The sequence below is a fragment of the Rattus norvegicus genome, chromosome Y (assembly GCF_021556685.1).
Source record: "Rattus norvegicus strain SHRSP/BbbUtx chromosome Y, alternate assembly SHRSP_T2T, whole genome shotgun sequence".
In the NCBI taxonomy this organism is placed as follows: Eukaryota; Metazoa; Chordata; class Mammalia; order Rodentia; family Muridae; genus Rattus; species Rattus norvegicus.
In genome coordinates, this window is record NC_141555.1 from 17,409,702 (window position 1) to 17,432,589 (window position 22,888).

Below are 22,888 nucleotides of genomic sequence, written 5' to 3' on the forward strand. Positions count from 1 at the left end.
AAGCTATCAAAAACAATTATTTCAAGTAATTCATAGACAAATGGAATGAACTAGAAAATGTCATCCTGAGTGAGGCAACCCAATAAGAGAAAAAACACACATGGTTTGCAATCACCAAAAGTGGATATTGGCCCAAATGCTCAAATAACCCAAAATGCATATATGTATATACGTATATGAGCCGCCAAACTAGATAAGATTGATGAAGCTAAGAAGAGCATGTTCAAGGGAATGTCAAGGGGCAGAAAGTGTGGTTAGAGAAGAAGGGATAGTGAATAAGTAGGATCTTCTGGGCGGGAAACAAAAAAAGAAATGATATTTAAATGTAAATATAGAAACATCCAGTTTAAAAAAGCACTAAAATTTGCTAAAATAAAATAAAAAAGAAAGATATAAAAGAAAATAAAGCTGACTACTAATCACACCTATTGACTTGGAAATCTAAAGTGGTGTTCAGAGTAATACTAGTGGAAAGACAGAGATGATGAAATCTCAACGAAAAGCACTTCTCTCTCCCAGATATCAGTGTCAGACACAAACTCCACTATAGGTATCCAAAGCATTTACACTGAGCTAAAGACAGGATATTGTCCATCCTATCTTCCTTAGGACCTTTTTCTTTTGTACAAAAACAATAAAGGCCATGAGCTCTCAGGAAAACAACTGTGCCCTTTCCAACGCTTGGTTTTGGGATAAAGAAATTAATGATATAAACTCTCTGACTTCCAAGAGCGATAAAAACAGGGAAGTCCGGATGCTTCTGAGAGGCTCCCAGCTCCTGATTCCCATATGTAGAAGGCTCAAATCAAGGCTATCTCTTCAGATATCCAACTCAACCCTAACCAAGGACTCAATGAGTTTTCCCAACGACCATGTATTTATCCTTTTTTCTTAAGCCAAGACAGAAGACCATCTTCTTTCTCCCCATTTCTGATTTCTTTTTCCTCTATGTTGTACCTCAAATGGCTGTTTACTCTGAATTAGGGTCCCATTAGCAACCCCTAGAGGTACTAAAGTAATATCTGAGAGGCAACTGCAGTCAGGACAACACTTGTGACATCACAGAAGAAGCTAGGGCTCTCCAGTATACAAGAGATTTTGCAGGGAGGGCCAACTGATGATGTCACTGAGAAATGCCGTGGCCTACCTGCTGAACAGTTTTCCTTACATTGACCAGATTCAAGGTGAGATTTACAGGAGTTTCCCCTGTGACAAAGTGGAATCCTTAACATACTACATCTCTCTGAACCTAGAGACATCTCTTTGCTTCATTAGTGGTTACATACTCTGAACGGAGAAAGTTAGTCAGGGGCTTGGCAGGGGTAGAAATGATCTAGACACATAGAGTAGAGGAGATACTTCTGGATATTATTCCCAGTTCAAATCCTGTGACATACAGTGCAATTTTTCTCTGTTTCCTAAAGGACACAATTTGCCCTATAGAACTTCATTTGACAGAATATTGTATTATATTTTCTTATCGTACATTCTTTTATAGGGGACTTTGTATATATTCCTGTTTGTGCACTCAAAATTGTATTTTCCAATTCATTTTTTGCACTGATTTTGGCAACAAAGAGGGCCCAGCTGTAGAGTGAGTATAACACTTTAAATATTGTGTACCTACTTCAAATGATAAACTCCCAAATGCTTATTTTATCCCAAAATTACGAGACATCAGTAGAGCAAAGGACAACATGAACTACAGATTGTGGTTCTGTAGTCCCATTAGGTATCAGTACTCTAATATCTAAATTCCTGAGTTCCCAGGGACAGACTTGAGGGTTTTAAACATATTACCCTGATTCTTTCTTCAGGCCAAACATAAGATTCAGGAGGATGTGCAGGGAGAGAAATCGCTTGATGTCCAGAGAATCCTCACCTTCAAGAGTTTCATAAGAACAGGAGGGAGCCTATTTGGCATTGTCATTTGTGGACTCAACATTCTTGACCTAGAATCCCATAAATCATGTCAAAATTCCACCTAACATCATAACTGTAGGAGACACCAAAAGTATGTGTGTGTGTGTGTGTGTGTGTGTGTGTGTGTGTGTGTACATTTTCCTTTTTTTTCTTTTCTTTTCTTTTTCTTTTACAGAGCTGGGGTCAGAACCCAGGGCCTGGTGCTTATTAGGCAAGCGCTCTACCACTGAGCTAAACCCCCAACCCCTACAATATATATATATCTCAGACACCAAAAATAGATAAGATTGATAATGCTAAGAAATACATGCTATCTGGTACACATGGGCACTGCAGAAAATTTCCTGAAACACCAATGGCTTATGCTTTAAGATCAAGAATCAACAAATGGGATCTCATGAAACTGCAAAAGTTCTGCAAGGCAAAGGACACTGTGGTTAGGAAAAAAAGCAACCAACTGATTGGGAAAAGATCTGTACCAATCCTTCAACAGATGGATGGCTTATATCCAAAATATACAAAGAACTCAAGAATTTCGACCACAGGGAGACAAATAGCCCTATTTAAAAATTGGGTTCAGAGCCAAACAATTTACAGTCGAAGAATGCCGAATGGCTGAGAAACACCTAATGGAATATTCAACATGTTTAGTCATAAGGGAAATGCAAATCAAAACAACCTTGAGATTTCACTTCACCCCAGTGAGAATGGCTAAGATAATCTCAGGTGACAGTAAATGCTGGCTAGGATGTGGAGAAAGAGGAACACTCCTCCATTTTCGGTGGGATTGCAGACTGGTAAAATCATTCTGGAAATCAGTCTGGAGGTTCCTCAGAAAATTGAAGATTGAATTACTTGAGGACCCAGCTGTACCTCTCTTGGGCATATACACAAAAGATGCCCCAACATATAAAAAAGACACGTGCTCCACTATGTTCATATCAGCCTTATTTGTAATAGCCAGAAGCAGGAAAGGACCCAGATGCCCTTCAACAGAGGGATGGATACAGAAAATGTGGTACATCTACACAATGGAATATTACTCAGCTATCAAAAACAATGATTTTATGAAATTCATAGGCAAATGGATGGAAGTGGAAAATATCATCCTGAGTGAGCTAACCCAATCACAGAAAAACACACATAGTATGCACTCATTCATAAGTGGCTATGAGCCCAAATGCTTGAATTACCCCATATGCCTAGAAGAATTGAAACTCAGGACGGATGATCAAAATATGAATGCTTCACTCCTTTAAAAGTGGACCAAGAATAACCTTGGCAAGTAATAGAGAGGCAAAGATTAAAACAGACATAGAAGGAACACCCATTCAGAGCCTGTCCCACATGAGGCCCATACATATACAGCCACCCAATTAGACAAGATGGATGAAGCAAAGAAGTGCAGACCGACAGGAGCCGGATGTAGATCTCTCCTGAATGACACAGCCAGAATACAGCAAACACAGAGGCGTATGCCAGCAGTGAACCACTCAAGTGAGAATAGGACCCACGTTGAAGGAACACCCATAAAGAAGGGGAGGGGGATTGGTTAGGTGGATTTTGGCCCATAAACCGGGAAAGGGAATAACACTCGAAATGTAAATAAGAAATACTCGATAATAATATATACATATTATGATATGTATAAATATATATACATATATATATATATAAATTACTATATATATATATATATATATATATATATATATCTTAAAAAATAAGAGGAGACTGCATATAAAACACTAAGGGAACTGAACATCATCTTTGAAGGATCCTTGTCTCATAATGGGTCAGTAATTTTTCTTCAGAATGTCTTTTTCCTATTGTTATTTGTTTATTTATCTATTAATTTTTACTCCATACGTTTTGTGTATATATTTTTTTCTGGTTTTATGTTCTCATTGAATTCCTGAGTGTGTGAATATAATTATATGTGATTCTTGAACCTTGTATTGGCTCTTTTACATCTGCTTGTTTTATTCTACTACAGTTCATTAACTTTCATTTTATTTTTATTCCTTAGATGACTGTTTGTGTTCTACTGAGAGTCAGAATAATGTAGATACAGATGACAGGAGAGGGATAGAACAAGAGGGGAATAGAGGAAAGGGAAATCATAATTCAAATATATTGCATGAAAAAGTCTAATTTAAAGAAAAGAATTTTAAAAACATACTTTCTAGGGCCTGTCTGCCCACTTTTATCAAAGTCCTAACTAGTTTCATATCAAAAGTTAATAAAACATTTTAAACCCTTTCCAAGGCACAGAAAATGATTTGTTTACAGCCAATCTGGAACTGCCACTATGAGTGTGAAGCTTCTTTAGAGTTACAATAATGCAGTAGGAGAAATTTTAAGTGCTTTCAGAGACATCAATCTACTGAGGTTCAGTGGAAGTTTCACATGATGGATGTTACAAATTTTCAATGGGAAGATATACATTTTTGATACTTCATTTTTCATGAAACTCTTCAAGATCAAATTAAAAGTTTTATGGGATGCAATCATGGAATAGGTATGTTACTTTGAAAATTTCACAATTAACCCAAATAATACTAAAATACCATTAATAAATCAGAATATATTATATCCTAAGCCCATATCAACACGGCAATTAAGATATAGAAGTAGATGTGTATCAGTGGATAAAAGCTGTTTCTGGAGAGGCACTATTTTATTTCTGGGACAATTTCACTTCATTGGTAGATGGGTTAAATCAAAGGCTGATAATGAAGGTCTTACTGTAAAAGACCAATCTATCACGAACGGACTCTCAAACCCTGTTGTATAGAGCACTAGCATTTCAATCAATCATCTGAAGCAACTTTGGCAATATCTTTATAACATTAAAATGACTGTACAGGACTTAGTGTTCATCAATATCTCTTCTTCTGGCAGAATACTTCTCATTTAATTCTTTGTTGTAAAAAAATTCCAAATTCAATTTCATGTAAATTAGATGATGATGGTGATGATGATGTTGATAGTGGTGGTGGTGGTGGTGGTGGTGGTAGTGTTGGTGGTAGTGGTGGTGGTGGTAGTGGTGGTGGTGGTGGTGAAGATGATGAAGAAGTCAAAAACGATATTTTGGAACAGTGAACAAAGCCCATACTATTTTCAGTGTTTTTCCTATCTTTAGTGTGTCTAGGTTCAACAGTGATTAATAATCTATTGTAAGTTCTAGGTTGGGAAGGAAGAGGTTTAAGCTCATCAATACCTCACAAAACACCAGAAGAGAATGCAAATTTTTTCATGAGAAATTTATATCTATTCTGACAAGAAAACACTTATCATAACCATAGCAATGAATCAATTTAATTTTGTGAGGCAACTAATTGCCTTCTAGAGTTTAGCTAATTAATATAAAGTGATCATGTACAGAGTGTAATCCCTGGCTGTCAGGACCAAAGCCAAAGGATTTTAGATCTTGTTGTCCTAGGATTTTAAAAATGAATGACATAATTGATGGCAATGTGCAACCCTAAAAGTCTTACCATAAAAGTCACAAAGACACCATAATATATGCTGAGTATCAGGTTAGAACTTTTATATTCATAAGTATTCAGAGTTTCAAAAAGTAAAATGGTTGAGGTTAAGAACAGGACATTTTACGATTTGCATACATATCCACAGTGTGCAGTTTGGTTTTGGTGGATCATTACACAATGTATAATTTTATTTTATTTGACCAGGTGATATAAGTTAACTGTACAGATTAATGAGCCTCAGTTTGATATTTCCATAATGCAGACAGCATCCACTGAACCAATGTAACTACATTTTTTTTCACTGAATTTTCTGCAACTTACAAAAAGTTAGGATACTCTATTCTACTTTTTGGGAAAAAATGACTTCCATAGGATATAAAAATCCTTAATATATTTTCAGAACTTTTTTTCTTATTTTAGAATTTATATTTATTCTTCACACACGTATACCATGTACCTTGATCACACTGATCCTTACCTTGGTTCTACTCTATCTGGATACATTCCCTTTCCAGCTTCATGTTCTTTATATTTTCCTGTTTTATTTTTTTATAATCCATTGGTTCACTGAGTACTGCCTGCTGGGATCTTTCCTAATTCATTGTGTTAATTGTTTACAGGACTTGTCCATACAACTGTAGATGCAGTGAGTCCAGAGTTCCAATAACTGTGTCATGTCTAGATGTCACGATTGCATACTCTCGCTCCTCAAGTTCTGCCTTCTCCTTTTCTGCAATGTTTCCCCAACCTTATGCTCAGCTTTCTTCTTCTCATGGTCTCAGCACTTATACCAGTTACACAGAACTATAGTAATTACTGCAGAGTACACCTATACATTTCTCAGACCACAACTCCTAAAAGCAGTAATGTATGGACAAAAACAATCAGAATTGGAAGGCAGTTTGACAACATGGCCATTTAGCAAAACAGGAATAGGAAAATCCTCTCTATGGTCAAGTGAGCCATGGGAAAAATGTGAACATGTTTATATTATGATATCTGACTTTCATTCTATAGAAGAGGCTTCAAAGTCAATCAAACAGCAGTTGGCCACTTTCATAAGATTTAGATAATTGTCTTCATACTTCTGAATTTTGAACTGGCACAATTATATCTAGTTTCATCAATGTCCATGCCAGTGATATAATTTTGCTCTTTTGAGGGTTAAATAAAGGTGTAGTGCTTGTATAATTTATTTTTCCAATTTTTAACATGGATATTGTGAACAGGGAGAAGGTAAAGAAATACATGGTGTTTTAACTGGATTAGACAGATTCCTTCAGGTACATATTCCATCAGTGGTACTATTGAATCACAAATAATTTCAGTTTTCAGTTTTATATTAATTTCTTTAGTAGCTATATTAAATTTTAGACCCAACAAACATATACCAGGGTTCTTTATTTCAGCAACACTATACAAACACTGTCATTTCTATTTGTACTTCACCACTGATTTGTGGGTTTTATATTTTTCATGTAATTTTTGATAAATACTGTGCCATTATTTTAAGCATTAATTCAAATATATAGCATATATAATTGCATTACTTTCTTTCTGAAGAATAATGTATTTTGTGTCTTACACATATGATGCATACGTCAGATAAAGAGCCAGTAAAGTTTTCTTTTCTCCATTGTTATTAACTTGGTATCTCTTAATGACACTCCATTGTGTAGATGTAGCATATTTTTTGTATCCATTGCTCTGTTGAAGATCATCTGGGCTCTTTCCAGCTTCTGGCTATTATAAATAAGGCTGCTATAAACATAGTGGAGCATGTGCCTTTTTATATGTTGGGGCATCTTTTTGGTATATGCCCAAGAGAAGTTTACCTGGAACTTCAGATGACTCAAAGTCCAGTTTTCTGAGGAACCTCTAGACTGATTTCCAGAATGGTTGTACCAGTCTGCAATCCCATCAACAATGGAGGATTTTTCCTCTTTCTCCACATCCTAGCCAGCATCACCTATCACCTGAGTTTTTGATCTTAGCCATTCTCACTGGTGTGAAGTGAAATCTCAGGATTGTTTTGATTTGCATTTCCCTTTCGACTATAGATGATGAACATTTTTTAAGTGTTTCTCTGCCATTCTAAATTCTTCAGCTGTGAATTCTCTGTTTTGCTCTGAACCCCATTTTTCAATAGGGTTATTTGTCTCCTGCAGTCTAACTTCATGTGTTCATATATATTTTGGATATAGGCTCTCTATCAGTTGTAGGATTAGTAAAGAATACTTGTCTTTCACTTCTTCCTTAGCACCTTTCTCTTCTGAGAAAAAAGAATCTAAGCCATGAGCTCTCAGGAAGACAACTGGGCCCTTTCCAACACCTGGCTTTGGAATAACGCATTAATGATATAAACTCTCTGACTTCCAGGAACTATAACAAGCAGGGATGTCCAGATGCTTCTGGGAGACTCTCAGCTTCTAATCCCCATATGTTGAAGGCTCAGATAAAGGCTATCTCTTCAGCAAACACAGTGAACCCCTAACCAGGACTCACTGAGCTTTCCAATCAACAAAGTATTTTTCTCTTTTTTATACAAATACACATGGCCAGCTTCCTTCTCCCCATCTCTGTTCTCTTTACGCTCTTTCTTCTCTCTCCCAAATGGCTATTTACTCAGAATTAGAGGCCAATTAGTAAACCCTACAGGTAATGAAGGAATATCCGAGAGGCTGTTGTTGTCAGGAAAACACTAGTTACATCCCAGACGAAGCTAGGGCTCTCCAGGAAACAAGAATTGTCAGTCAGGTCCTAATGATGATGCCACTGAGAACTGGCATGGCCTACTGGCTGAACAGCTTTCCTTACATTGACCAAATTCAAGGGTGCCCTTTCCATGAGTGTCTCCTGAGACAGAGTGGAAACCTTTACGTACTACATCTCTCTTAAGTTAAGCATTTCTATTGGTTTCATTAGTGGTTATATGTTCTGAATGGAGAAAGTTAGTCAGGGGCTTGGCATGGGTAGAAAAGATCTAGGAACATGGAGTTGAGGAGATTCCTATGGATAATAATTTTATTCCCAGTACATTCCTGTGCGATACACTTCAATTTCCCAAGTTTTCTCTTTTTCTCAAAGGCAAATATTTTCCCTACAGACCTTCAATTGAATGAATATTGTATTAAATTTTTTTCAACATTCCTTGAGAGGGTACATAATATATATATATATATATATATATATATATATATATATATATATATATATATATATTCCTGAATGTGTACTCACACATTCAGGGGCTGTAGGAATACACTGTCTCTTTTAACACTTTTATAGTAAATATAATCTCCATATCCGGACCTGATTAAAACATCCGAAGACCCCAAGTATATCCATCTGTCCAATCCTGGTTCAGACAGTGGAGGTAAAATTAATATTTAGGGGGATACACCATTCCCTTGTTTTAGAATTAGGACCTTCAATCGCTTCTCAGCCTTTTGGCTAAGATCAAGTGTAGAATTAGGACCTTCAGAACGTGAATCTAGGACATGCATATTAGGAGGATAGGATATATTTTAAGTCAAAGAACACAGTGTCTTAGGTTTTATAATTCTTAAGAACAGCGGTACAGGCCAGGCAAGAATGCTAGAGGGTGGGCTGTTGAGAGCAAGTGGAACAACCAGATCAGGTGACAAATAGCATTCAGTCGCTCAGCTAAATGAGCCAGCTTTCTTGGGTGTAAAGGTCAGCACGTAATCGAGAGCAAGCTTTGTGCATGTGAAACAAAAAGGAGAGCAGAGGGGCAACTGGTTTGTTACCGGCTTTCTCTCTGGACTTAGATTATTATCTGCTCAGCTCAGCTCCTTAGAGTTAGCTCAGTGGCTCTGCCTCTCAAGAGACCCAGCCTCTGAAGGACACTAGGCTTCCAGTAAGAATTAATAGCAAAAGGACGGAGAGATGGTTAGGACCTGAGTGCTATATGACAAATGGGTGATAAAATAATTGCATGGTTCATCTGCTTTAGAGAGAAAGTTACTTCCAGGCTGTTAGACATGCCTGATGACCTTGCGACAAAAGACCAGGAGAAAATAGCATTTGAGTATTGAAGGGGGGCTAGCCCTGAGGGGTGTTATGCGACTGAAGCCTCATGTATCAGAGAGTATGCTATAGTTAGAGGCAATTGGTTTTAAGGACTCTTTCTGCTGCCAATCCTAACGCAGGGGTCACAATTGCATTGGGTTTCCTGCCTCTTACAACCAATAAATAGATTACTAACACTAGAGTGGTGATCTTTAATAGAAGAATAGACCTCCCAGGACTGCAGTAGTAGCCCTTCACCAAGCAGCCTCACTGAATTAGAGGGCCACTGAAAAGAAAACATTGATCCTGCCCTTGACCACAGCCTCAAGTTGGAGTAAGCTGAAGAGCCAGTGCTAAGAGTTTCTCCTCTTGTCATCCTAGAGAAAAGCCTGTTTTGTCTGGCACAACAAAGTTCTTTGCAGTCTGCTGCAGACACTTTCTGAAACTATTTTAAGGACTACCCTGACCCCCAACCTGGAGCATTTTGACCATAGGGGGAAGAACTGACTGCTGCGGGGATAGGATCATAGGCACTGTCTATGTCAATGAGGACTAACAAGGAAGGTGAATTAATGCTAATTCCAACTCCTCACTTGCAATAGGGCCAGCAGATAAGTCAGGATCCCTGGCAGAAAAAAAATTCTCTCAAGCAAATTATTTCCAAGTTAAGCACCAAGAGGACCAAGTAAAACTTCTTGAGAAACAAAGCAAACAGTTCCATGATTTCAAACACTATCATCAGTCCAAGTCCAAAAATGAAACAAAACTCAAAAAAGACACTCAACAATACCAAGGAAAACAAACTAGACAAACAAGAACAAGAAAACACATTCTATAAGCGAATTCCACAGATGCCTGTGACCTTCAGTACCTGGCTGAAAATGCATCTTAACCTTAGCTGCTTCTGGAATGAGGCAAACCAATTGATCACACCTCCCAATGGGATTCTAGAGTGTCCTCTAGATTCCTTTCTCCTCCTAGAGTATCCTCCAGGGCCTATGGCCTGTGACAACTAGCAAGTCGACCTGTCACAGCCATAAGCCCCTTACAGGAGCAATAGTGACCACCAAGTGGACTCTAAACCTTATCCAGTGTGGACTCAAACCCATCAGAGCAGAGGCGGAGAACACAAGTCAACATGAAATAAAGACAAAACATGATACAGAGACAAAACAGAAAATAACACAGAACACAAAACACAGATTTGCTCTTGCTTACCTCAGATCTCTTCGTCAATTGTGGTTTGGAGGAAGAACAGTTCCCTGTGATGCACCAAAATGTTGTAAGACCACATAGTGGACCACTTCTGGAGCGCAACCATGGAGCACAGATTGACAAAGTGACCGCTGCAGTAGCGTGAGTGTATAAGGTTTTTAATCCACATAAGTGTGGTTGCTCATCCACACAAGGAGAGTCAACCTTGTACCCAAAAAGCACACAACTTTTATTCATTACAGAAGGTAGACTTCAGAAAAAGGCTTAGCCCATCCATTAAACAATCACTGACCCTGTACTATCTTTTGAATCAATTGTTTCCTCCTGGGTGAACTATGGACAAATATTTTTACAAAATCTAAGTTTTTTTTTAAAATTTTAACCGTATTCTTTGTGTTCTGAGTGACTCCCTGAGTCCTGTCACAAAAGATGACTATACAATGCTTGCCCCATCACTCAGCAAAAGAACTGGGAGTGGGTAGGGGTGGGAGAAAATCTCAAAGGGGGAACAAAGGCTTCCACAAACAAAGAAAACAGACCAGCCTATTCACAGGGAATGGCTTTCTCCTCCAGGACACATTCAAAGAACCACACCTTGGGTGCCATTTGTAAGTTAGAGGTCTGAGGTTGCCTGGAATAGAATTGGAAGGGTCTCAAAGAAGGACGTTAAGATAAGAGTCTGATCAAGTCTACAATTTTACTTTCTTCCAAGGCTGAATTTATAAAATAAAAAGGGTAACAGAGGGAGGGGAGAAGTAATAAATATTTACTCAGGCCAAAGATACAATATTGGTGTGGTCAGGGAATCATCTGGTGTTGACATAATAACAGAAATGTCACAGGTTTGTCATATTATTAATCAGCAGGACACCTTTAAAATGTTATTTTTCTTGACCACCATATGTGTATTAGTATATTGCAGCTGGCTGTGTAGTATCCATGAAAATAGTCATATTAAATTATAAGCATAATAATAACATCAAAATGGAGGGCGTCAAGGGCATCACTCCAAACAGAACTGAGGGGCTTTCAACTCCATAAGAAAAACAATGCCAAAGAACCAGAGATTTCTGGTACTAAGCCAACATTCTGTGCATGGACAGACGTAAGGCTCCAACTGCATATGTAACAGAGGATGACCCTGTTGGGCACTAATGGAAGGAGAAGCCCGCGCTCCTTCCCAGGCTTGACTCCCAGTTCAAGGGAATGTCAAGGTGCAGTAAGGGAGGTTATAAAAGAAGGGGAAGGGAATTAGTTAGGGCTCTTATTGACAGGAAACTTAGAAAGAAAATAACATTTGAACTGTAAATATAGAAATATCTAATTAAATAAGCAATAAAATTTGCTAAAAATGAAAAAATGGAAGAAATAAAAGAAAAGAAACTGCTAACTAATCTCACCTATTGACTAAGAAATCTAAAGGGTCACTGCCAGGGAATGGTAGTCAAAGTAATACTAGTGAAAGACTGAGATGATGAAATCTCAACTAGAAGCACTTCTCTCTCCCAGATATCAGTGTCAGACTCAAACTGCACTATAGGGATCCAAAGCCTGGAGGAGTTTACTCTAAGCTGAGGACAAAATACTTCTCCATCCCTTCTTCCTTAAAAGGTTTTCTTCTTGACAAAAAGAATAAAGGCCATGGGCTCTCAGGAAACAACTGTGCCTTCCCAACACTTGGCTTTTGGAAAAAGAAATGAGTGATATAAACTCTCTGACTTCCAGGAACCATATGAACAGACCAGTCCAGATGCTTCTGTGAGGCTCCCATCTCCTGATTCCCATATGTGGAAGGCTCAGATCAAGGCTGTCTCTTCAGGGACCCCACTAAACCCCTACCCAGGACCAACTGAGCTCTTCAATGGACCACATATTTCTTCCTTTTTTATTCCAAGACAGAAGGGCATCTTCCTTCTCTCCATCTCTGATCTCTTCATCATCTTTGATTTCCCTCAAAAATGGTTGATTACTCTGAATTAAAGGCCAATTTGTAAACCCTAGAGGTACTGAAGGAATGGCTGAGAGGCAGGTGCTGTCACAACAACACTTGTGACCTCACAGAAGGAGCTAGGGCTCTCCAGGTTACAAGAGATTTTTCAGGGAGGGCCTAATGATGATGTCACTGAGAACTGCCATGGCCTACCTGCTGGACAGCTTTCCTTACATTGACCAGATTCAAGAATGCCTTTTACAGAAGAGTCTCTTGTGACATAGTGGAAACCTTTACGTACTACATCTCTCTAAATCTAGAGACTTCTCTTGTCTTCATTAATGATTGCATGCTCTGAATGGAGACAGTTAGTCAGGGGCTTCGCATGGGTAGAAATGATTAAGGAACATAAAGTATAGGAGATTCTTCTATATATTTTTATTCCCAGGTTCATTCCTGTGACATACAGTTCAATTTTCTAGGTTTTCTTTTTTTCCCAACAGGCAGTATTTTCCCTATAGACCATTAATTTATTGAATATTGTATTACACAAATCTGATCATGTTCTAGTTTTTTTTCACTTACTTAGTGCTGAAAAATGTGATACCCAGTACTGTATTAGAATAAATATTACATAGGGCACCTAAAGAAAACAAATTACTTGCAAGGCCAATGTAACTTCACAATTAAGCAATTTGAATTTACAGAGAAATGATTAAGTATTGTATTATTTATCTTTAAAAGTACTTTTATAAGAATCTTTAAAAAACGGGGTTGGAGATTTAGCTCAGTGGTAGAGCGCTTGTCTAGCAAGCGTAAGGCCCTGGGTTCGGTCCCCAGCTCCGAAAAAAAAAAGAAAAAGAAAAGAAAAAAAAAAGAATCTTTAAAAAAAATCTAAACATCTGTATAAAAATGTCATATCTGCTTTAAATGATCAGAATGCACATCTGTGATTGGCAATCCTTTTTAAATCCTATCAGGAAGCTGAGGGTAAAATTGGTCAGAAATCAGTCATCAACAGTCCAGTCTTTGTGACAATCACACCATTAGCCTGTGTTGCCATTGTTCTTGATCACTGACCTTAAAAGGTCCCAGCCTGTCCGACCTTCAAATTGTTCCATAAGCTGTTTTTTTTTTGTTTTTTGTTTTTTGTTTTTTTTTTCTTTTTTTTTACATCAGAGTCAGTAAAGAAAACATCTTAGCCAGCTTCACGAACAATTTTATTTTTCCAAACGCTTTTTTTTTTCTTTTATTAACTTGAGTATTTCTTATATACATTTCGAGTGTTATTCCCTTTCCCAGTTTCCGGGCAAACATCCCCCTCTCCCCTCCCCTTTCTTATCGGTGTTCCCCTCCCCACCCTCCCCCCATTGTCCCCCTCCCCCAAACAGTCTAGTTCACTGGGGGTTCAGTCTTAGCAGGACCCAGGGCTTCCCCTTCCACTGGTGCTCTTACTAGGATATTCATTGCTACCTATGAGGTCAGAGTCCAGGGTCAGTCCATGTATAGTCTTTAGGTAGTGGCTTAGTCCCTGGAAGCTCTGGTTGCTTGGCATTGTTGTTCATATGGGGTCTCGAGCCCCTTCAAGCTCTTCCAGTCCTTTCTCTGATTCCTTCAATGGGGGTCCTATTCTCAGTTCAGTGGTTTGCTGCTGGCATTCGCCTCTGTGTTTGCTGTATTCTGGCTGTGTCTCTCAGGAGAGATCTACATCCAATTCCTGTTGGCCTGCACTTCTTTGCTTCATCCATCTTGTCTAATTGGGTGGCTGTATATGTATGGGCCACATGTGGGGCAGGCTCTGAATGGGTGTTCCTTCAGTATCTGTTTTAATCTTTGCCTCTCTCTTCCCTGCCAAGGGTATTCTTGTTCCCCTTTTAAAGAAGGAGTGAACCATTCACATTTTGATCATCTGTTTTGAGTTTCATTTGTTCTAGGCATTTAGGGTAATTCAAGGATTTGGGCTAATAGCCACTTATCAATGAGTGCATACCATGTATGTCTTTCTGTGTTTGGTTTAGCTCACTCAGGATGATATTTTCCAGTTCCAGCCATTTGCCTACGAATTTCATAAAGTCGTTGTTTTTGATAGCTGAGTAATATTCCATTGTGTAGATGTACCACATTTTCTGTATCCATTCCTCTGTTGAAGGGCATCTGGGTTCTTTCCAGTTTCTGGCTATTATAAATAAGGCTGCAATAAGGGTGGTTGTCGTCGCTGGTCATTCTACATTTCCTCTGGCAATGATGGAAGCACTTGTCTGCCCCAGAGGCAATCCCAAAAATACCAAACCACTGTTATTGCAAATGCTAATGGCGCTGCCCTCTCAGTGGTGGGAAGCTACATGAAGATTTCATGCACTTCTTAGATTAAGAGAGATATGAGTGCAATAACTGAGTGAAACTCTGCATGAAATACTCGTTGGCTTCATGATTCACCAAGGTCCAACAAGGCTGTGCTGAAGACTGGGCCATACCCTCAGAGTTCTAAAGCTCTGTGCAATTCCTCCTTCACAGGCCTTGGAAATATTACATGTCAGAACCAAATTTGAACCATTCTTTTACTCTGGATAGAATTTCAAATACTAGATTGAGTAGGGAGAGTGGGCAGCCTTACATTGTCTTTGACTTTAATTGAATTGCTTTACGTTTCTTTCCATTTAGGTTGATGTTGGGTACCGGCTTGCTGTCCACTGCTTCTATTATGTTTCTGCTTAGGATTGGTATCCCTGATCGCTCTCATCTTTTAACATGAAGGGGGGTTGGAATATTTTTGCAAGATTTTTCAGCATCTAATGAGATTATGTGATTTTTTTTCTTTTAGTTTCATTATATAGTGGATTATATTGATGAATTTCCCAAATTGAACCATCCCTGCCTCCCACTAGAAATTAATAATTGCACAGCATAACCTACAGAAGGGATCTCATATTCACATGCATACTCTAACAGCTCCCCCAAAAAACAAAAACATGCAAACAAAAAAAATGCACCCTACAGAACAGATATAATACTCACATACACACTGAAACATCCCAATCGAAAAAACAAAAACCAAAAAACATGCAAGCAATAAAACCCTGCTCCTGCAACATCAAAATAGCATGAACTATAGATGACTTCTCATTAAAACCTTTAAGCATTAATGGTCTCTACACAACAGTAAAAGGAACCAGGCTAACACAATGGATTTAAAAACAGGATCCATCCTTCTGTTGCACTCAAGAAACATAATCCAGCATCTGAGATAGACACAACCTCAGACTAAAGGGTTTGAAAATGTTTTCCAAGCAAATGGACGCAAGAAACAAGATGGTGTAGCCATTCTAACATCCAGCAAATCAGACTTTCTTCGAAGCGTAATCAAAAGAGAAGGGGAAGGACACTTCATATCCATCAGAGGAAAAATCCACCAAAATGGCATCTCAATTATGGATGTCTATATCCCAAAGACAAAAGTAGCAACAACAGTGAAAAAAATATTGCTGAAGCTTAAATATATAGAAACTCACACATTAATAGTGGGTGACATCAATGTCCCACTCTCACCAAGGGCAGGTCATTGAGACAGAAACTAAAAAGAAAACAATAAAAAGAGAAGATGTAACTGACACTGGCTTCAATTAACCTGACCTCACTGATATCTACAGAATATTTCACATGAACACAAAATTACACACTTTCTTTTCAGTACCTCATGGAGACTTATCCTAAACTGATCATGTTCTCCCTCATGGAAAAAAGCCACAGCAGATACAAAAATACTGTGCTAACAATTGGATCTTCTCAGAATGCCATGGATTTAAACTGGACTTCAACAATAACAGAAAGCCTATACACTCATGGAAATTCAATAGCTTCCAACTGAAGAACCACTAGTTCAGAGAAAACTTGAAAAAAAAAACTGTTCCTAGAATTCAATGGAAATGATGGCATATAGTCTCCAAACTTAAGGAACATAAGGAAAGCAGTGCTAAGAGGAATGTGCAAATGCAGCACAGAGCACAGATGAAAGTCACACAATCCTTAGGTCTCACTACGAAAACCTGCTCTTTACACACTTAGAAGCTCTGAACGAAATGGATGATTGTGTAGATGGATAAGACTCACCACAGGTAAACTGAGGTAAGATAAACTATGTAAATAACTCTACAACACCTAAAGAGACACAAATAATAATTAAAAGTTTCACAATGAACGAGCCCCAAGGCAAGATTGTTTGAGTGCAGACTCCTACCAGATTTTCAAAGAATTCGCAACCTACTCCAAAAAACAGAAACAGGAGGAAAATCGCCAAACTTATTCCATGACACCACAGTTGCCCTGACACCTAAATCACAAAGCGACTCAAAAAGAAAGAATTTCAGACGAATATCCCTTAACAACATTGGTGGAAAAAATACTAGGTAAAATCATAGAAAACAAAAATTAAGGACATATGAATCCTCCATCCAGTGCCATATAGTAGGCTTCCTCCTGAGGCTGCAGGAATGGTTCAGTCTATGAAAATCGAACAAAGTGATCCACCATATAAGCAAACTGAACTGTAAAAATATATTCTACCCTCAGCATTTCAAATTAATTTGTGAGCTCCACTTGGTATTAACTTTGTTGAAGTTGCATATAATGCATTATATATAAAATATATGTATATATATATGTTATATATATTATACATATGTGTGTATATATGTGTGTGTGTATATATATATGTATGTGTATATATATGTGTGTATATATGTATGTATATATATATATGTGTGTGTGTATACATATATAAGTATATATATATATATCTGTGTGTATATATACATTTATAAAATATTACATTCTTATAATAAATTAATCTATTAAATTGTCATAAACTAACATAATAATCTAATTAATATTAATATATTATATTAACATATTAAATTGTGATATATCAACATTATGATAATATATAATTAAAATATATTATTTAATATAGCAAATTATATATTTAAATCATTATAAAATGTAATTAATATTAATATATTATGTTAGTATATTAAATTATTATATAGTAACAATACTATATCTCTCTTACAATCGATTTTTTTTTCGGAACTGAGGACCGAACCCAGGGCCTTCCTCTTGCTTGGCAAGTGCTCTACCACTGAGCTAAATCCCCAACCACTCTCTTACCCTCTTCTGACTCTCTATCTAATGCCACCCTCAACCCTCCAGGACGAACTTTCCCTGCTGGCGCTCAGTAATAGGCTCCAGCATTTATTGACAGCATGTAGAAGATTGCAAATCGATCTATTCTTATCACCCTGTACAAAGCATACGTCCAACTGGATAAAGGACCTCCACATCAAACCACATACACTCAAACTAATAGAAGAAAAACTAGGGAAGCGTCTGGAACACATGGGCAGTGGATGAAATTTCCTGAACAAAACACTAATGGCTTATGCTCTAAGATCAAGAATCGACAAATGGGATCTCATAAAACTGCAAAGTTTCTCTAAGGCAAAGGACACTGTGGTTAGGACAAAACGGCAACCAACAGATTGGGAAAAGATCTTTACCAATCCTATAAGAGATAGAGGGCTTATATCCAAAATATACAAAGAACTCAAGAAGTTAGACCGCAGGGAGACAAATAACCCTATTAAAAAATGGGGTTCAGAGCTAAACAAAGAATTCACAGCTGAGGAATGCAGAATGGCTGAGAAACACCTAAGGAAATGTTCAACATCTTTAGTCATAAGGGAAATGCAAATCAAAACAACCCTGAGATTTCACCTCACACCAGTGAGAATGGCTAAGATCAAAAACTCAGGTGACAGCAGATGCTGGCAAGGATGGGGAGAAAGAGGAACACTCCTCCATTTGTGGTGGGATTGCATACTGGTAAAACCATTATGGAAATCAGTCTGGAGGTTCCTCAGAAAATTGGATATTGAACTGCCTGAGGATCCAGCTATACCTCTCTTGGGCATATACCCAAAAGATGTCCCTACATATAACAAAGACATGTGCTCCACTGTGTTCATGGCAACCTTATTTATAATAGCCAGGCCAGAAGCCGAAAGAACCCAGATGCCCTTCAACAGAGGAATGGGTACAGAGAATGTGGTACATCTACACAATGGAATATTACTCACCTATCAAAAGCAATGCCTTTATGAAATTCATAGACAAATGGTTGGACCTGGAAAATATCTTCCATATTGAGGTAACCCAATCACAGAAAAACACACATGGTATGCAAGCATTGATATGTGGTTATTAGCCCAAATGTTTGAATTGCCCTAAATGCCTAGAACAAATGAAACTCAAGATGGATGATCAAAATGTGAATGCTTCACTCTTTCTTTATAAGGGGAACAAGAATACCCTTGGCAGGGAATAGAGAGGCAAAGATTAAAACAGACATAGAAGGAACACCCATTCAGAGCCTGCCCCACATGTGGCCCATACATATACAGCCACCCATTTAGACAAGATGGATGAAGCAAAGAAGTGCAGGGCAACAGGAGCCAGATTAGATGGCTCCTGAGAGACACAGCCAGAATACAGCAAATACAGTGGCGAATGCCAGCAGCAAACCACTGAATTGAGAACGGGACCCCCGTTGAAGGAATCGGAAAAAGAACTCGAAGAGGTTGAAGGAGCTCAAGACCCCTTATCCACAACAATGCCAAGCAACAAGAGCTTCCAGGGACTAAGTCACTACCTAAGGACTATACATGGACTGACCTTGGACTGTGCTGTCATAGGTAGCAATGAATATTCTAGTAATATCACCAGTGGAAGTGGAAGCCATTTGTCCTGCTAAGACTGAATCCACAGTATACTAGATTGTTGTGGGTAGGGTGGCAATGGTGGGGAGGATGGGGAGGGGAACAGCCATAAAGTATTGGAGCGGGAGGGATTAGGGGGATGTTTGCCCAGAAACCAGGAAAGGGAATAACACTCGAAATGTAAATAAGAAACACTCAAGTTAATAAAAAAAATGGGAAGAAAGTTCATATGCAATCACCAGAGTCCTTGATAGAGGTCTAGTCAGGGCAACCCCCTTTGAGGAACAGATAAATATCAGAATACAAATAATATTTGCTGGGGGAAGGTCAAATCCGTATAATGACATTAAATATATCTCCAGTGGATTCAGATAAAATGCGGAATATTCTTCCTAAAGACTCAGATACACTACTTCTGGCCTCATATCAGAAAAGATTTCTGCCATACCACTAGGACATGTGCTCCATCAGGTTCCTAGCTTCGTTCTTCTTAATGAGCAGAAATTAGAAATAACCCAGATGCTCCTCAACCAAGAAATGGTTTGTTCATTTACACAATGAAACAGAATGCAGGTATGAAAAATAAGGACATTGTGAAGCTTCAATCAAGTAGATTGAATGAGAGAGTATTGTCCTGAATGGGATAACTGAGATACAAAATAACTTGTACATATTCTCTTAATAGAGGGTATTACCCATAATGTACAGAATTCACACACTGCAATCTATGGAACCAAAGAGGCTAAACAAGATGAGAGGCCTAAGAAAATGCTTGAATTTCACTCAGAAGGATGAATAAAATAATGAGAGGAGGCAGATGGAAGGAAAGGATTGTGTGGCTGAGAGGATGGCACAGGAAATGGGGCTTGAGAATTATTTCTTGGGAGAGACGGGCAAGAGTTACAGAGGGCCAAGAGAATAAACTGAAATCAGTGACTGTCCAGGGTGGGTGCTATCTCTATGATTTCCTGCAATCTGTGATGGATTAAGTTTCACCGGCATCCACTGAAGGTGACTTTAGCTGAGACTCGTAGCAGTGGGGATACGGATACTGAAATGTTCACTTTCCGAAGCCACGGAGGCCTAAGGTTGAAGGATAAGGCCACAAACCCACCCCAAACATTTAGACCTAGAAATTGTCATTTCTATAGCCGACACAGGGACAGACATGGAAGAGGAAATGAGGGAATGTCCAAAGGATGAGTGGCCGGATGTGAGACTTATCCTATGGGCAAAAGGCGAACCCTGACACTATTAATGGTCCTTTCTTATGTTTGCAGACAGGAGAGTAGCATTATTGTCCTCTGCAAGACTCCATCAGGAGCCGACTGACACAGAAGCAGAAGCGCAGGGCCAAATATCGGATGGAGCTCAGTGAGTCCCACTGAAGAGCTGAGGGAAGGACTGAGAGAGGCAGAGGAGCTCAATGGTCTTCCCGTTGGTACACTAAACCTATCGCCTGTCTGTGGATCCTACCCGGGATGCGTTTTCAGGACCTGGTGGGAGACGATGAATCTAGTGCTGCAGAGACTTCATGTGCCGGGAGGGGTTGCACCGAGAGGGGACCCCCTCTCTCTCAGAGAAAAAGGGGAGAAGATAGAAGGAGGGAATGTAAATGGTGGGAGCCTGGAGGAGTGTGGTATCAGGGCAGCATTCAGAATGTTACCTGGTGAATTGGTACAACCATTCTAGCAAGGGGGGCAGGCATGACATCACGGGGACTGTGGAATGACATCATGGAGTGGGGCATGACATCGTGCGGGTAGGGCATGACATCATGGGGGTGGGGGAATGATATCATAGGGATGAGGGTATGACATCATGAAGCTTAAGAGAAAATAGATGAAACTAGAAAAACAAAATCAGCCCAAGAGTGAACTGAGACCTAGAAACACAAAAATGGCAGGCGTTTACCTATGCATGGTATCGGCTGTGAGATAAATCATATTCTATCTACAATCCACAAATGGAGAGAGGACAAAGGAAAGGAGAAGGCTTGTGAGGGGAAAAGCATCAACCTCTCTGAAAGGAAAACTGGAACAGATTCTGTGGGTGAGTGCGGACGACTGAGGACAGGAGCAGAGGGTCAGCAGGGAAGACGGAGGGATAGCGCGGAGCAAAGAGAACCGGCCAGAATTAGGGGACATACGGGTTAATGCATAAACTCGATGGATGCACTGGTTATTCATGGCATCTAGAGGGCATCCTCCCGAGGATTTAATCTGGTAGACAACGCAGAGTCCGAACCTTCAATCTTTTGAAATCAACCAAGTGGGACCTCAGGGTTGGGGATGGGGCACATTCAGTGGAGTCGGTTTCTGAGGAGGTCAAATGGAGATCCCTGAACAGCAGACCGATGCTGGTACAGAGATTATAAAAGCTCAACCAAATGAGGTCTTCCTCGTACCTTAAGCCTCCGTGGATACGTGGATAAAAATGCACCCGAAAACTCCTTCCCGCCCGCCAAGGTTTGTGTAGCGTTTGTTCAACCTGAGTTAAATATATGCACACAGCAGGTCCCTGAATACCTTGTAACAGAGTTGTGACACTGAATACCTTGGAGAAACGCCCAACTCACTTGCAGGGAGACCAATATTCCGTTGACCAACTGGTTCCTGGGGCTACTTCATCCTTTTGCACCTGGTCACTCTAGAAAGCATACATCAGAGATGTGTGTGTGTGTGTGTGTGTGTGTGTGTGTGTGTGTGTGTGTCTGTCTGTCTGTCTGTCTGTGTGTCTGTGTGTGTATTTCTTTGTGTGTGAGTGTTTGTATGTGTGTGTGTGTCTGTGTGTCTCTCTGTGTGTATGTGGGTGTGTATATGTGTTTATGTGTATGTATGTGTGTGTCTGTGTGTTTCTCTGTGTGTGTATTTTTATGTATGTGAATGTTTGTATGTGTTTTTGTCTGTGTGTGTCTCTCTGTGTGTATGTGTGTATGTCTCTGTGTGTGTGTCTGTCTGTTGTCTATCTGTCTGTGTCTCTCTGTGTGTTTCTTTGTGTATATGTGAATCTCTGTGTTTTTGTTTGTTTGTGTGTGTGTGTGTGTGTGTGTGTGTTTGTGTGTGTGTTAGTCATGCACAAGCTAACTGTCCTCACATACAGACTGTCTGGATTGCTTTTCTTTTTAAAAGGTTGGCGAATCTTTCTCTTGTCCTAAGAAAAGACCACACTGGTTCTCAATTCTGTCTGTGAAACCAAGACAGGTTGAGTGATTTTCATGTATGAGGAGCCTGTCCTAGTGAAAATTGCTTAAATGGATACAATAAACCTTGAAAAACATGTCTCAACATTTGCTTTCCTTAGTCTGATATCCCTTGAGGGGATTATTCCATTATTATTATTATTAATTATTATTATTATTATTATTATTATTATTATTACTATTATTATTTTGAATATCGATGTTTATCTTTTTTTTATTAACTATTGTATTTCTTATATACATTTCGAGTGTTATTCCCTTTCCCGGTTTCCAGGCAAACATCCCCCTCCCCCCCATCCTTATGGGTGTTCCCCACCTCATC

At 39.0% G+C, this 22,888-nt stretch overlaps 1 long non-coding RNA gene and 1 pseudogene across 1 annotated transcript; both read left to right on the plus strand.

The window, feature by feature from the left end:
• Positions 1-1,128: 1,128 nt before the first annotated feature.
• Positions 1,129-22,643, plus strand: LOC147997973 (uncharacterized). Its single transcript, XR_015647426.1, has 2 exons — positions 1,129-1,184; positions 20,645-22,643. It is a non-coding gene; the product is annotated as an uncharacterized LOC147997973 (long non-coding RNA).
• On the plus strand, positions 8,851-8,985 carry LOC147997974 (U2 spliceosomal RNA; annotated as a pseudogene).
• Positions 22,644-22,888: the final 245 nt, after the last annotated feature.